The sequence below is a fragment of the Rhagoletis pomonella genome, unplaced genomic scaffold (genome assembly GCF_013731165.1).
Source record: "Rhagoletis pomonella isolate Grant_MI unplaced genomic scaffold, Rhpom_1.0 Rhpom_scaffold_00001, whole genome shotgun sequence".
Classification (NCBI taxonomy): Eukaryota; Metazoa; Arthropoda; class Insecta; order Diptera; family Tephritidae; genus Rhagoletis; species Rhagoletis pomonella.
The window spans coordinates 34,275,980-34,292,932 of NW_023458555.1; the positions used below are offsets into that span (position 1 = coordinate 34,275,980).

General features: G+C 36.5%; 1 long non-coding RNA gene across 1 annotated transcript; it reads left to right on the forward strand.

The window, feature by feature from the left end:
- The first annotated feature begins 8,923 nt into the window (after positions 1-8,923).
- On the forward strand, positions 8,924-10,971 carry LOC118743215. The gene is made up of 2 exons (XR_004993439.1): positions 8,924-9,018; positions 9,305-10,971. It is a non-coding gene; the product is annotated as an uncharacterized LOC118743215 (long non-coding RNA).
- Positions 10,972-16,953: the final 5,982 nt, after the last annotated feature.

The following is a 16,953-nucleotide window of genomic DNA, read 5'->3' on the forward strand; positions in this document are numbered from 1 at the left end:
TCACATGCGCTAATGCGAATTTTCGGAATGCGAATGTTAGGAATAACATTAAAAAAGCCACAATCATAAATTATTAGAACATTGAACGAGTGCTTAACCTGTATAGTGCTTTAATCTAGTAGACAAAGTTCAAAAGGGACCTTTTCTCCCATGAAGCGATTTCTTAGAGGCTCGTATTAAAGGCCGACTCCCCTGAACGATCGCTCACTTGGAGCGCTGGCCAGATTTGTCAATTTGTCTAATTTTCGTTGAGTTTTTAGGGAGCGGACAATAATCGACTTTTAGCTTCAGGCGCAAAACGGTCAAGTAGTATATCAAGCAACATTGATGGGCCTTCAACAAGTACTGTTAAAAGTCTTACAAGCAACCCCTAGAAATAATTTTAGATTCCTTCAGCGAAAACGAAGGCTCGGATGTAGAATCTAGAGACATTAAAAAATGTGAAATTAAAGCTCAATTGAAGACCTGTCTTAAAGAAAACGAGCTCATCTCGGTGAAAATCCTCTAGACTGGTGGGTTAGACAGACTTATAGCTTATTTCCACCAGACGCTTAACTGCAGTTAAGAGCTCAGATAAGTTCCAAGAATGTAAACATGGGGTGAGCGGCAAGGTTCGAGTTGTAATCTCCTTGTTCCAATTGGCATAAACAGCAGTTGAGACTTGTTGGAAATGAACTATTAGAGCAATTTCAACAATATTAGGGTGGGCGCTCTGCCCATGTAAACATTCGCATTCGCAAAATATTCGTATCATTTGATCCGAATGCGAATGTCGAATGCGAATGTGTAAAATGGTGCGAAGCATTCGCATAACGAATGCGAATGCAAATATTCGCAACATCGCTGATGAGTACATACGTTCGTTTCATGCATTTTAGCCATGTTCGCGTCGGCTCCTGCGCATTTTAACCGATGATTTTGATGGGTTGATGGGTCGTCGGTCCAACGGTTCAACAGTCGCAACGCTTGAAAGTTTGCGTCGTTCTGCAACGAGCCACACGTAGATAACTGCATGCATATGCACAAACTTTTTAATATGAATATGCATACCTACTAAAAAAAAAAGTTACATATGTGCACTTACTAGCGCTGGTGTAAGGGTATTCGCACAACTCAACCACCAGACAAGCAGTCGGCTGATATGCCTTAAGGCGCTTTTTCTTGCTTGCTGACTTATTGTATGCTGCTGATTACTTTGCTGTTGCTGGCTTTGTTGCTTTTGCTCAACAATTGCAACGGCACGACTTGTTGTCGTTTCGCTTCTCGTTTTCCTGGTCGTTGCCGTTGTCGTTGTCGTTGTCGTTTTCCTTGTTGTCGTCCTCCTCGTCGTCGTCGTCGTCGTCATCATCATCGTTGCCTATTGTCCTGTGTAGATATTGTGCGCCATATCGCATACATCCGGCGCATTATACTCGTGGTATTTGAGTACCTAGTCTTTTTCGTGCTCGGCATTTGCCGGCGGTATTAAATGAGTGTGTAAATAAGCCACATTGAGTCACAATTGTGTTGTGAAAGTGCTCTCACATTGATGTATGTATTGAACGAAGCCAAGGACTTGTGTTTAAAAATAAAGCAAAAAAAAAAAAGAAAAAAAAAATTAGCATTGCCTATAATTAGATAAAATTAAATGGAGCGAAAATGATTGAAGGGTATGTAAAAATAAAAGCGCACGAAAAAAAGACAAATTTTAATTATAATACCTAGGGAGGTTTCAAGGTTTCGTGCTAAATAAAGTTCTATTTTTATCTGATTTGAAAATTGAACTTGACTTTTTAAATAGGTGGCAAGGCTATTACAAAAGTTTTCGTAATAAAATGTATTTTTAAATATCGTTCGTTTGGCTTCCATATTGTAAAATTTCGATGAACTTATACATAGTTTACATTAGAATTTAATTTTTTGGGCACCTCCCTTTCTTTTCATAAACATGCTATACTTTAACCAGGTCATAAAGGCGGATCTCCATAGCGTATATATACGTATGCTTGCGTTCGACAGAAAATTTTTGTATACAAATTTTTATGGTGGGAACCATCGTCAAAAATATTTTCGTAAAACCTCTCTTGTCTGATAGCCACATTAAAATATTTTATTTAACTTGTTTATCAAATTGATTATGAATTTCTAACAAGGTGGCAGCTCCCTTTAAATATATATTTGAAATAAAACATTCGCAAATCTCTCTCGTACGATACCCATACTAAAATATTTCATATAACTTGTTAATTAAAATTGTTTTAACTGTTTTTAACAGGTGACAGCCTTCTTAAACAGTATTTTGGAACTCAATCGTTACAGAACCCCTTTCGTTTGACGCCCACATTGCTGGGATACTTTATTTATTTAAGTATGTATGGCGTTTTCTTTTCTACCGAAAAATGTTGCCTTCTCATTGCCCTCCGCTCGCAAATACAAAGAAGAGGGCAATGAAAAGGCAACATTTTTCGGTAGAAAAGAAAACGCCATAAGTAATAAATCGATTGTTTAACAGGTGGCAAAGAAATACAAAATTTTCGGAACAAACAATTTAATTTTAATTATGTTAAAGATGTACATATCGACTGCTGAGTGGAAAATCGACCTATCTCGGCGGCCAGTTCGAAAACGCCCTATCTCAAAAAACTTTTCAAGAACGTCCTATTTCAGAATTCAATTGAAAAACACCATATGTCGAAATTCGGTTCAAAAACGGCCCATCTCACTTCAAAATGTATTGAAAATATTCTGATATAGGGCGTTTTTGAATCGGCAGCTGAGATAGTGCATTTTTGAAACGAATTCTGAAATAGGGCGTTCTTGCAAAGGTTTTTGAGATAGAGCGTTTTCGAACTGGCTGCCGAGATAGGTCGATCTTCCACTCAGCCATCGATATATGCTTCATTTTAATATAAAAACGAAAGCCCTATAAACAAATTATTCAAAATTTTCATACCAAAATCCATGACCAAAGTTACCAAAGCTCCAAGGCCCTCGTGTGTATAAGATATGTTATAAACTTTTCTTAGTTGAAGTTTTAGCTTTTAAATAATACCAAAAAGTCTGGATTCCAAGACACTAGATTTTGGCACTTTTGTGCACGTTCGGTGCACTGTGCAACGTATCGACAATCCATAAACGACATCCTTAGCTGGGCAAAAATAACTTCACACGTCAATTCTGGCAATTCGTAAGACAAATGAAAGACAGATGGCAAGATATGCAATTCGTAAAACAAATGTTATTCTAGCATTTTTGTGCACTCTCATTCACAACTCGTGCTGAAAATCTATTTTGAGAGAAAGCACTTGTATGTCATTAAACTCGCGTCGCTCCAACAGTCGCAATTACCCAGTGAACAAAGCACAGGCGTGCTATTTGATAGATTCGACTTCAAGTCTGTGGGGCAACGCAATTTTTTTATCTAATTGTTTTTTTTTATTTAATTATCTTTTAATTTCTAGATTTTACTGCTTTAAAGGAATATATATATGATGTATTTTTAAATTCAGTTTAATTTTTAGAAACTTATTTTATGTATTTTTTGCTTTTTAATTACATTTATTTTCTTTCTTAATTTAATTTTCTTTTGATGTTTAGATCTTCTTGTTTTAAAAAGAATATATTTTAAAATGGTATTTAATTTTTATGAACTTATTTTTTTAGTTTTTTTTCTTTTTCTAGTTTTATTTTCTTTTCATTTATAGATTTTAGTGTTTTTTTTTAATTTGTAAACATTTTTAATTTATTTTTTCTTTTTTTTTAATTTAATTTGTTTTTATTTTGTTAATTTCATTTTCGTTTAATATCTAGATTTTATTGTTTGTTGGCCTTATTTTTTATCTGTTTAACTTAATTTTCCTTTAATTTCAGATTTTTTTTTAAATAAAAATATATACATACATACATATGTATATTTTTTATTTAATTTAATTTTTAGGAAGATACTAACTAGTTTTCCCTTTTTCGAATTATTTTTTTCCTATATCTAATTTTAATTTAAGATTTTAAGTTTCAACATTTTTTATTTTTATTGCATTTAGTTTTTAAAAATATTTTTGCGTTATTCTTTTTTAATTTAATTTTTTTTTAATTGAATTTTCTTTTATATAAATAACTTTTAAATAAATACTTTTTATTGTTTTTAAAAGAAAACTATACATATGTATTTATAGTGGCAGTCAAAAGTGGATGAATGGTGTTTCCTTTTTAATATTTACAACGTTTTTCAAGCTAAATTTTTTTTTTTTATTTTTTTATACCCGAGCGCCCGAACCTAGACTCTCTTACTTGTTTATATATGTAGGTATGTATATTCATGCTTTAACAAAAACCATATAAATCACACTTTCTAACTTTATACAGAATTTAGAAAAAATCCAAAAATTTTTATCTAAATTTCGAGCTTTTCAACCAGAATTTGTATACATTTTTTGGGTATGCAGTTAACAGGCTTACAAAATTTTAGTGATATAAGTGCAAGCTTTACCCGGCTAAAAAATCGCATCCTAGGCTTATATAGTCTCTTATCACCTTTACAGACTCTCGCCCTCCAATGCAGATGAGGCGCTTTCGCATAACTCTGGCACAACTGCTCTAAGACTGTTCTATCTATACCCAGGCCTTCCACCTGGGCTCAAACCATGCCATTTTTTTAATAGTAACATTTCAAAATACATTTTTGTGCAAACCTTTGCGTGTATTTTCTAATTTCTAAAGTTTATACAATTAGCTTATCTTATTTTGGCATTGAAGTTTTGTTTTAGAAATTTGGTTCTTATTTTATTGCTAAATGGGAAGGATGAAAAAGAATGGCGCCTTTTTTGGCATGTTTATTTTTCTATTTGGTACATTTTGACACTTTTTTATCCTCAATTTGGCACCTCATAGCTAAGGATATTGTGCCCTATTGTCATCACAATACTACTTTTAATCTAACGGGTACCAGGTAGTCCAAGAGAGCCTTTGGAATCCACAGAGATCGTTCGACCAGATTCCCTGCTTACGGAGATCTCTTAATTCGCAGTGTCCAGTGAGGATGCCTGTAATATGTAATTCTAAGTTTGTGTGTTTGGGAGGGTAACTAAAAGTTTATATCCTTTTGATTAAATCCACAAGTAAGCTTTTGGCCTGGAGAAGTTCTGTTGGTGTTTGCCTTCTACCCAATGTTCCTATTTTAAGTTAATTCCTAATAGTGTTCGGGCCTATTGCAAGATAAGGCTTGGGAGCTATCGAAGCAAGGTCGCCGCTGTTCTGGCTAAGCCGTCAGCTATCTCATCCCCTTATATACTCTGTTGCTTAGCACCTACAGCTGGATGGTATTGAATTAAGCAAGGGTGTTAAGGTTCTCAATGCACTCAAGGACTAAAGATAATTTTGTCTCAAAGGAAGATAATGCTTTAAGTGCTGCCTGACTGTCGCTAATGATTAGGATACTCTAGGTATGCTAGTCTCTAAGTAAGTTGATCTCTGCACACCGATTGAAGGCGTATACTTCCGCTTGGAAAATACTCGGGTATTTGCCCATGGGCATGGATAGCTTCATACTGGGACCATAAATGCCTGCCCCAATAGTACCTTCTGGTGTTTTGGGGCTGTCAGTGTACCATTACATGGTGCTGCCTTGTACTATATACCATTCCATACTGGCGTTGCTCCAGGTCGCCTTAGCGCAAAACTCTATTTTAAATTTCCCGTCCGAAACAATTAGGTTATTGATATCATTTCTGGGGAAAAGGGCTAGTGGGATAGGACCTTGCCTCTACCATAACCATTTCCTGCAAAATTTAGGATAGTTGGCAGCTCTGCCTGTATTTATTCATACTCATTAAATTTTAATGTATTTATTTTTTTTTTTTTAAGAAATTTTGCTATTTTGATCTCTAGAATGCACCTTTACTTAGCAACATACATAAATATTTGTGTCATAAATTTTCTTGTTTAATGTTTTTCGACAATTCTCACTCTAGATCTAGCCTTTCTTTTATTCATTTTATTTTCCGTTTCGTTTTCCATTGCATGCACTTATTTTGTTTGATGCATTTCATTTGATTCTTGTTGCTTTAATAGTTTTGCCATGCCATTGCACCCCTCCTTTGACGCCACTCACAATTATTCTCTATTTGTTTTTCACTCTATTTCGCTCATTGTTAATCATGCAGTTGCCGTCTGACTCACATATGTACATACATATGTGCATATTTGAGTTTGTATGTACATACATATGTACTTGAACGCACGCATTTACATATAAATTTCTTAACATTAATTTTTACTGATCGGCTACCATACATTTTCCAAACATTGTTTTAAGGAATTTCAAGGTCAATGCATATCGCTAAAAATCCAAATATTAACAAGTAGATAATAAAAATTACAATACCATACACATTTTTCCCACGTTTGACACGGTTATCCATGCAAAGTGTATTTAATTTAATTTATTTTTGCAAACTCCTCACTAAATAAATTTGAAACCGATACACTGTATTGCGCAGAGTGCTTTTCTATTAATTTGTGTTGTTGGTAGGGGCACAGTCAGTCGCACGGCTAGCGGTCGAATTGCACAGTACAACAACAACTATAACGACAACAACGAGCAGCAGCACGTCAACGTCATTAATGCCGTTGCATTCGCCCAATTGAATGAGGAGAGCAGCAGCTCAACAACAATGCAACCGAACGAGAAGAGGCTGTCGTCCCCTCACTTGAGATGCTGTAACAATGCGTTGAGCTGTTGATGCAACTGTTGTTGCTGCTGTTATTACATATTGCCATTGCTAGTGCTACTATAGCCATTGCAGTTGCAGTTGCCGTTGCCGCTGCCACTGTCGCTGCTGTTGCTGTTGCTTATCAACGGCACTTTATTGTAATTAGTCGCTGCAGTGAGCAATGATGCATGCGTGTGCGCCCCGGGCAGTCTCAATGGAGGGGCCAGATTCCACAAATGCTTATACATATGTACATGCATTCATACATACATATGAGTGTGGGGATGTAGACATGTATGTATGTATTTATTCGCTCCATTATGATATTTACTCTCTGTGTATTTAGTCGCTATCAGTGACTGACTGTTGGACTCACTAGTTGGCCTAGTCAGCCGGCCAGATATACTGAAATAATATATTTGAGCCAGAAACTAAATTGCATACATACATACATATGTATGCCTATACATAAATATATTCATGCATGTTTGAATGCATGTTTGTGGGTATGTTGACGGCGCACAGTAGGGGCGCATTCGTGCGCCGTTTTGCCCAGCATTGAGTTTGCTCTCTACTGTTTTGTGCTCATTTACTGCTGCAGAGATGCCAGAACGTAACAATTTAAAAATCCACTGAAAAATATAAAATTTACATATATATTAAATACATATGTACCCATCGCACACATAGATCTAAAGTGCGATCAACTAAAAAAAAATTTCGGCGATTTTTTCGCATAGATCAATTTATAGAACCCACATCCAATTAATGGAAATATTTTTTTATCCATGTTTATATATGCACACTAACTAAAAAACTACTGTCATAGTTGTTTTTGTGTTAATTGCGTTGAATCTGTACGATTTACAAGAAGTTAAATTTCCCTCTCTGAATTTTGAGTTAGCTCATTTTAGATCTAAGTGTGCGATATGTAACTACTTGCATTCATATGATATATATACATATGCTTGTATGGTAAGCTAAAATCCTAAGCACCTGCAGAACAAGTTGTCCTTAATTTATTTTGCCCCCCACTGAGTATTGATCCAGTCCAAGTATAGCCAAATTAGCAGCCAGCTCCAAAAAAACTGCGGTCGTAGGCTCCTGCAGTATTTTATAATTCTTTTTTATGCAGGGTTGTACATAGTTTCGGGAAACTTCATTTGTCATTCTATTACATTAAAGGTGGCATTATTAAGCCACTCTAAGCATGGTAACACTCTGTCGTAACCTACTCTCTTGTTCGGTGCAAATACTCTTTGTTTGTATTGCCCAACTTTCATTTGGCTGACTTGAAGTCTCTCTGACAAAGAGGAAACTTTCGCTCACTGTTTCTAAGGTATTTTTTCTCGCCAATTTGTCAACGAATGCTGTTTCTTGCAATGCAGCACTTAAAAAAGGAGGCAAATAAACATATGAGTACAAGGCGCTGGGGGCTGGTAGGGCGAAGGTGATGAAGTCAGTCCCTTCAGGCACGCCATCCATGGTATTCATAAAGAGATGATTAGGAGTTCAACCATCACAGACAAAGTGTTTCAGTTGTTGCATGAGATCCGCGTAACTCCGGCATAACTAAGGTCTGGATACCGTAGCAGATTTAACTCCTACCTATTCAGACTCGATCCCGATATATCGTAATATGAGACCAACTAGGTTGTTCCTGTTAGATTTCTATTAGCTAAGTTCTCGCTCTACAAATTATATATCCCGAGGCCACCAATGGCTTACCTCAGACGCAGAGCTCGAAATGCCTACTGCGGTTAACGTTACATTAGACGAACTACCTTCTAAACACTGTAGCAGTTCAAATTCCTACTTAATCGCTCTACTCTGTAGGACACTAAAACCTGCACTCATCTGATGCTGTCTCCCTGCGGATAAACCTCGCTGAAGCAGACACCCCACTACCAAGTAAATACCATTTTCTCTCTTACCCTCCCACTTTTATCCATCGACTCTACCAAAGCAATTCATTCAGCAATTGTTAATACCAAGAAAATCTCTTAAATTTTAATCAAACCAAACCAAAATAAGTATGGCATCCCTCTTATGAGAGGCCATGACAAACAGCTGAGCGCAACATAAAAACGAACCGCGAATGAGTGAATATACTATTGTTGTTTTAAGCATGTTTTCGTCGACATTGGCAGCAACGTCGACGTAGACGTAGACCTGCTGAGCGATAGCACCGAACGACGACAGCCTCATTGCCTCAGCTGACTGTGGCCAGCAGTTAGTATCAATTCGTCTTTAGAAGCGTACGGTACATCTGGTGAAAAGTGCGATCCCAAAGTAGTAAAGACCAGCCGCCCATAGACCAAGTGAACCAAGAGTAAGTTGTTGGTTGGTTGGTTGATTGTGGTTAAAATTTAGGTATTATTTACATACACATTTGCATGGAATGGCATGCCGACGAGTGCCTCCTAGCTTAGTGAAGGTGCTAGGCAATAGCGAGGGGGCGTCTTGCGTTTTCCTGAGTGTGTGTGGGTGTGTAGGAATAATAAGAAGAAATTCTAAATTATTCGTGTAACTTCGAGACGGTCGAGTGGGCGCGAGTGAGCGCATACACTTACTACGTTTGGGCATGCACGTGGGGTTACATTTTAAAGTGACTATAGCTGTAGCTGAGGACTTTGCACAATGTGGTTGGGGGTGTTCACTGCCCTTGCTAGCTTGCCTGCCTACGCAAGGTTGATGGGGTGTTCCATGTACATACATACATACATATGTAGTGTGAGTAACGGTTAGTTTTATTGTTAGACAAAATAAGTCGCGTGTGTACGTACATACATAAGTACATTTGATGGACACTGGGTGTAAGTGGGTTGGTATGCTTGCTGTTAAGGAGAACTTTTATACGTGGACGTCGCACGTATGTACATATATCTGTACATAGATACGGTCAGTCGGTCGAGTGATTGTACAAAACAAAGTTCGTTCGTTCGTTCGTTCGGTCAGCTTGTCAATTCAACAGTGTTTACTTGTGCATATTTATGTGAGTTTAGTTGTGTGTGTCATACATGTCGGCTGCTGCTAACGGTAATGTGCATTGAAGATTTTGTGAGAATTTCCGCACGCACACCAACCAACTTGTAAGTTAAAATATTGTAGGCGGAAGCCAACGCATTTTGGGCCGAAATAGCCGAAATCTCATCGTTAAAATACCGGAGCATAGACTTTGTGAAAAAAAAAATGCCTATTGCAAAAACAGTGAAATAAATTGATATACAGTGTGCATACGACAACAACAATAACAACAAAAAATGTAATAGAAATTTCAAAACCAATATAAAAGCTAGCGTACATGGCGCAGTGGTTGGGAGTGTGAGTGTAGGTACATGTGTGTGTGTGTGTGTGTGTCCATGTGCATGCATGCATGTGTGGTGGGGCCGATTTCGAAATCAATTTTCAATGAAATTCGCTTTGCAGCAACAACAATGTTGCCGACCAAGTGCAGCCATTGAAAATTGATGATGAAAACACGAATAAGCGCAATAAAGACTGCAAAAATAAAAAAAAATAATAAATAAATAAATAAAAATACAACGAAATAACGGACATCGAAAATAAATACAGCGGCGAGTAGAGAAATCGAATACCAACGACCCAGCAAGTGGCCCCGGCCCTCCCTCTCCCTACCTCCCGCTCAGCCAGCTGCTGCCTACGCCGCCTGGGCCCCTTCCTGTGCGCGCAGCTTGCAAGATTTGGCTGCGCTCAGCGAAATTGTGGTAGGTGAGAAATTGAATAAAGGAAAGGGAAAGTCAGTCAGGGAGCTTGTGTGGCGAACGCGGACATAAGCTGGCTAGTGGCTGGCGACCGTCGCTTATTGGGTGCGTCAGCGGTTTGGCGCGGTGGAAAACTACAATGGAAATGTACATGAAATTCACTTACACATGTGAATATACACATACCTGTGTTTGTGTAGTTGTTTTTGTGGATTTATTTGTGCGCATGCAATTTGGACATACAAATAACGCTCGCTGGCTGACGGACGACACTAGCGGCGGTCCTCGCGAATGTAAATCGCACGCGAAGACGTCGTCGTCGTCGACGAAAGCATTTTAGCGACGCTACTAATAACAACAACCACAATAAAATTAACCAATAAACGAAGGCAAAAATGTGGAGAAAAGAGGAAAAAAATGAACAATCGCCCAGGTTTGGCAAAGAGCGCCTCCAACCATCGACATTGCCTGCGCAATCGACATCACACCGACGTCGTCAGCGCCAATACCAATATCATCCAACCAACGTCGAAAACGATTTTTAACCGACATTGTGCAAATAGTACTTCATGCCTACTCGTCGCAATCGCGTGTGCACGCCGTGCTTTTAGGTACATAAGTAGTTAGCGATTTTGGGGGAAAAAGCGCAATGAATTTGGTGTGACGTTTGTTTTAGCTCATATTTCGGTTTAATTTACGTGCATATTTTTTTATTGCTTTTGTGTGTTGTGTGTGTGGTTTTTTTTGTAATTTTTTGTACTAATTTGCTTCCGCGGTGCAAGAGTGCAAAGAGCAGCGTGACATGGCTGGCGGTAGTTAATAATTTTTTTATATATTTTTTCCAATTTTTTTCTTTATGTAAGTTCGATTGCTGAGGAGGAGTTGGAAAGGCTTAGTTTTTGTGTGGCCGTGCCTCTCTCTGTATTGTTGTGGGGTGAGAAAATCTTTGAATACCAGCTAGCGGGGTATGCGCTTAGGTGCGCCATTAGCTTGTCGTATGTACGGCAAAAGCTAGGTGCGGCGGCGTTTACAAACGACTAGCAGCTCCTCCGTAAGATGCGGCAATAGAAAACGCGTGACGACGGCAGCGGCGGTTGCGCCAGGCAGGAGGTCAATGCTTAAAAAAGTGAAGCAGTCACGGTTTTCAAAATGTGATGTGTACAAAAAATTGTGAAAAGAAACAAAATGTTGAAAGTGGAAAATTTATTGCGGTGTTGTTTTTCTTATTGATTTGTGTGCTATATGCCTTAGTGATGCTCTTGTGCGCTAGTGAAAATGTTTAATTCATGTTTTGTAAATTTTGGAAAAATAAATAATACGCAAAAGTGATTAAAAGAAATTACATAGTTTCGAAAACCTTTGAATCGAAAAACAAATATAGTATGTTCGAATGAAGGTACATACATAAAAGTGATGCGCTGTTTAATTTAAAGCGCAATCAAATAGACAAGTCAAAGCGGTGTCAATAATAAAAATATCAATTATAAAAATAAACAAAAAATTTTAATAAAGCCATGAAAACAATCAAAAAAATTTAAGAAATAATCTGTGCATAATTTTTAGTTGAATTGTTGTTTCTGACGCAAAAACTTATCAGTCAATGGAACAAGAAAATCTAGTATTATTTTTTTTCTTAGTTTTCAACAGATTATTTGAAAACACAATAAAAGAAACGCGTAAAAGCAGTGTGCAGTACATGAATAATTAATAAAGAAAATACAAAATAGGAAATGCTAACAAAATAATAACCTTGGCTAGCTTATAATTAAAAATCTCGGTTTTAATTGCTGGCGCGAAAACTTATCTGTAAGCAAGAATATGTTGTGAGCATAAGCAATGCAAGCGATAATTTAACACACAATCGCATAAGAACGGTGTTAAAGGCATGAATTGTTATTAATAATAAAAAAAAGTAGTAAAAAACAATTGTTTTGCCATTAGAAAAAAAAACTTATTTGAATTGTGCACAAAAAAAAAATATTTTTTTTTTTTTAGTTTTTAGAGGGTACGCCATACAGTAATTATGAGCAGATTAATTAAAAGAAATCAAGTAAACGCGAATAAAGAGTAGTATTTAAGTAAATAAAATATAAAAAATAGTATCTTATATAGAAAAAATATTTAGTTCAAGTTTTAGTTTTAAGTTATTAGGTTAATATTTGTGATTGGTGGGCCATTGGACTGCAGGTTGTGATAAATTGTGAATTATAACTACCTATGTCGAAATATTGAAAGATATTAAAGATAAATAAATTACTAATCAGTTCCACGTAAGCAATTTAAGTGCAAAACGATTTATTTATTTGAACTTAATATGGAAACTGACAGAAAAACAAAAATTTTTCTCTAAATTGCTTTCGTGAAACCGGCAGCAAGGTATAAAATTCCTTTCCAAAAAAATACCAAACCATTTCTAAGTTCTTTGTAACTATTATTTGAATGAATGTGACTGTTGGGACACTGAAAATTCATCTTTACGGAGTCAAAGGCGACTTTTAGCCAAAACAATTAATTTTTAAGCCACAATTTTTGTGTTATAAAATGTATGCTATAAGCTTCCGTTTTCATAAAAAATTACGCTGATAAAAATATTTTAAAATATTTCAACTTGTGACTGGTGAGACAGATTGTGGTTGTAGCGGCCGGTCAGCCTAGGCAGGGCTTGTCCCTCAATCGTTGTCGTCAAGCTAAATTAACGGGAGACCCAGGAGTTGTGCAACTTCAACTGGGTTAGTCCTTTGGGACAGAGGTGTCTTTTGAGTGGGACAGGTCCCTCTGACTGGTGTAAAGTAGTTATGTATGACGTAGCTTTTTTTTTTATTACTTTTCAACAAAATAATGAGATTTAGTTATTTAGCATTTTAAATTTTATGTCGTTTTCTTCTTTTATCTGGAAATACCCTCAACAAAATTCTGTCTGTATGTATTGTGTACTAAAAAAAACTATTTTTTAACAAGAACCATCAACAGATTAATTTCAAATTTAATCAAATAAGCGCATAAAAGCGGTGTTCAGTTTTGGAGTATTCAAGATTATCAAAGGAAAACACATAAACATAATTTATGCATAATTTTTAGTGTCAAATTTCAGTTTCAGTTTTTTGTATACAAATAAAACATGCACGTACATAATATATCTTTACTAAAAATCTTTGAGCATATAACTTTTCTTAAATTCACTACAGTCGCTTTATTCATAGAGCATTGTTAGCGAACACCGGCGGCAAATGCGATGCGTTTAAGCGCCGGCAATTTTGCGGTTGCGGCAACTGACTACTCTGGTAGGTACCAACCAGTGCAGTGCAATGCGGTGCGGTGGTCCATGTGCTGATTGAGTGCTGAAACGGGTGTTATTGAAGGACCACAAGCACATGATTTACTGATATGCATACTACATACATATGTACATATGTATATACTACATACATTAGACCGCAACACTCGCCATTAAAAAAAAAATTGGTACTGTTTGTTACATATAAATTTTATTATATTCTAAGACTTTCGCCAAAATATTTCGGTAAATATTAAGATTTACGTTACGTGGACCAATTTGAAAATACATACATACCTCCAAAAATTGATTTTTTTTTAAGCAAAAATAACGAGTAATTCAAGTTTTTCTTAAATCTATCTTTGAAAAATGATGAAAAGAATGTCAAAAATCTCATTATTATGATTCCGTTGAAAAAAAATTTTAATATTTCTATGGAGATTTTTTTAAAGTTTAAGCAGTTTTGACATTTGAGCTGATTTTTTTTTTTCAAAAAGTACTTTAAGAAACCATTTGTATTCATAAAAAACTGCATTTCTGTACGTATTTTCAAATCGGTTCAGCTCACGTACATAAATTTTAATATTCTCCCGAAATATTTTGGTGGAAGTAGGGATGTCACTGGTAAAAATACATCGATGTTTATATTTGATTCGATGCATCGAAATGTACATCGATATTTTTCGATGCATCGAAGGGCATACATCAATGCATCGATTTGCATAGGATTTCCCAGATAATGTCGCAAAATATGTTATTAGCACAAAAAATATGTTATGAGTACAAAATTTGAAATAGATTACTGCAACTGAGCTAATTATTTTTCTAACGTAACTTTTTTTGGTGCCATTTCAATTCTTTGTTAAAAGTCACTTCTCTTCTTTGTGCAATTGAAAAATTTCAAAGATAGTTCAATGTACTAGAGATGTCAGTTTTCAAAACACATGGATGCATCGATACATCGGTTATTTATACATCGAGTGGAAAATTTTCGATGCATCGAAGCAAAAAATCGATATTTCTCCGAAATCCCTAGGTGGAAGTCTTCAAATAAGTATAATACATTTTGTAATCCCGGCGGAAAGTCGTAACTTATTTTGGTGATGCAGTCTAATGTAGTATGTACATCCATGCATATGTGTAAGTTTATCGCATTTTAATGCCACAAATGCGGTCACACGAGGCTGTAAATCCGTTGTGCGTCCATGCCGTCGCTTAAAAATGTGAAACAAACAATAATAAAAAATAGATTAAAATACAATAAATAAAATAAAATCAGAAAACCAACATGAATTGATAAAGTTAACTCACATCGACAGCCATATGCTGATTTACACTGTTAATTTTGTGTCATTTGTGTGTATATACGTACATACTTATGTAGGTACGTATATGTACACATGTATATGTACATACTACATATGTACCTATTTGTGTACACACATACATACACAGTCTATACATTCATAGATTCAAGTTGCTTGCTTAGCCAGTTATGTAGATTTGCCCCAAATTTTTGTTGGCAGCCATAGTGCTAACGCGTACCAGCTCCATTGCAGTCGTCGTCGTCGTCGCCGTCATCAACAGCTTAGAAATTATTTCTAATTCTATTTTACTATTTTCGTTTATTTCTTGCATTATTCAGTGATTTTTTCAACACATATTTGCTTGACTTTGAGTATCTTGAAGTAAATTCTTTAAATTGTGCTAAATATGCCGATGTCAACACCATCCTGTCCCGTCTGTCAAAGTATTTATTATTCGCTGTGCTAACACTCACTCGTTGGTACGAAAAAATTCTGCTGTTCGACAGCAGTGCTGTTGTTTATTTTACTTTCCACACTAACAGCATAGCGTGTGGGTGGTTGGGGTGGTGTTCGTTTCGTTAGCAGTTGACGTCGCTGTCGGTGTCGCTGCCATGGTTGTCGTTGCCGTCGCCCTTACATTTTTCTGCAAGTCATTTAACGAGTATGCATTACTATTTGATTGAAATTGAACACCTGATCGTGGCAGCTCGTTGCCTGCAATTGATTAAACAGTAGTGCACAAAATCATAATATTAGAAATTTATTATTTAGCGTGCGCGTTATTGTGCAAGTGAAATGTGCACGCGTGTCGAAAACTAATCAAATAGGTATATGTATTACAAACTCGTATGTATGTATGTATCTACATATACATATTTGTGTATATGTACCTAGTAAAGAACATTCCGGATTTTTCCTAGGCTTCCATTGCTACTCGCACGGTTGTTGGTTAGTGTAATGGCATTTACAAAAAAATAATACAATAGCGACCGACCGATCCATACATACATATGTACATACTTTTGTAGCAAGTTGAACGAGTAACGAGGCAGTATTTTGTGCTTGTCAATTGTATTGCTTTTAGTTCGGGCTACTACATACATCAGTTAAATGTATGGCGTTTGAGGTCAACGGCATTACACACCATCTTCGATGTCAACTCTTCTTGCTTTTAATATAAAACGCACGACAACCGACCCAAAAATCGAAGCGAGCGGCCAACAAACGAACGAACAACAAACAACAAACAACTAACAACAAATGACTATTCTGGGCTAGTGCGCTTTGTTGTTTTTGTTAGTATGTACTGCAAGTCCTATTCGTATGTATTATTTTTAGTGACTATTATATCTATCCATTCTTCTCCAACTACCGCCTCCCGCCACACTATTTACATATGTACATATGTAGCTAAATTTACACCCGGCAAGCGACAGACCCGCTATATAGTATCTATAGTGTTGATGACTTTACTTTTGTACTTACTTTGTGTGTGTGTATGTAGTTTGTATGCTGTCGCTTGTGTGCTGTCGCTTGGGCTTTGATAGCAGCAGCAGCAGCAGCAGCACTCTCGTTCACTATCTCTAAAAAGTATCTATCTATGCTAGTCGTTCATTTCGTGTCGTATAAGTTGGGTTTTCTTGCTCCTAGTGTGTGGTGGCTAGTTTGTTGGCGCGCGGGTTAAACGTGCTGTGTGACGTATTACATAGGACGTGGTGAACGTGTCGGCTATGTGTACTATATCTCTACTAATAACCTTCGGGTGTAAACAAAATTTAAATGTAGAAGATGAAAATCATACAGTAAGAATGGTATGCAAAGCGCATAGTTTGGCAATCAGCCTAAACATGAAAGGAATTTCTCGCTTTTGTGTTGTATGACTGAGTATATGAGAGGAGAGATAGTGGGTGTGGCTGTGTGTGTGTGTCAAACGTGCGCAGGTGCTTGCTGGGTTGGGGTCG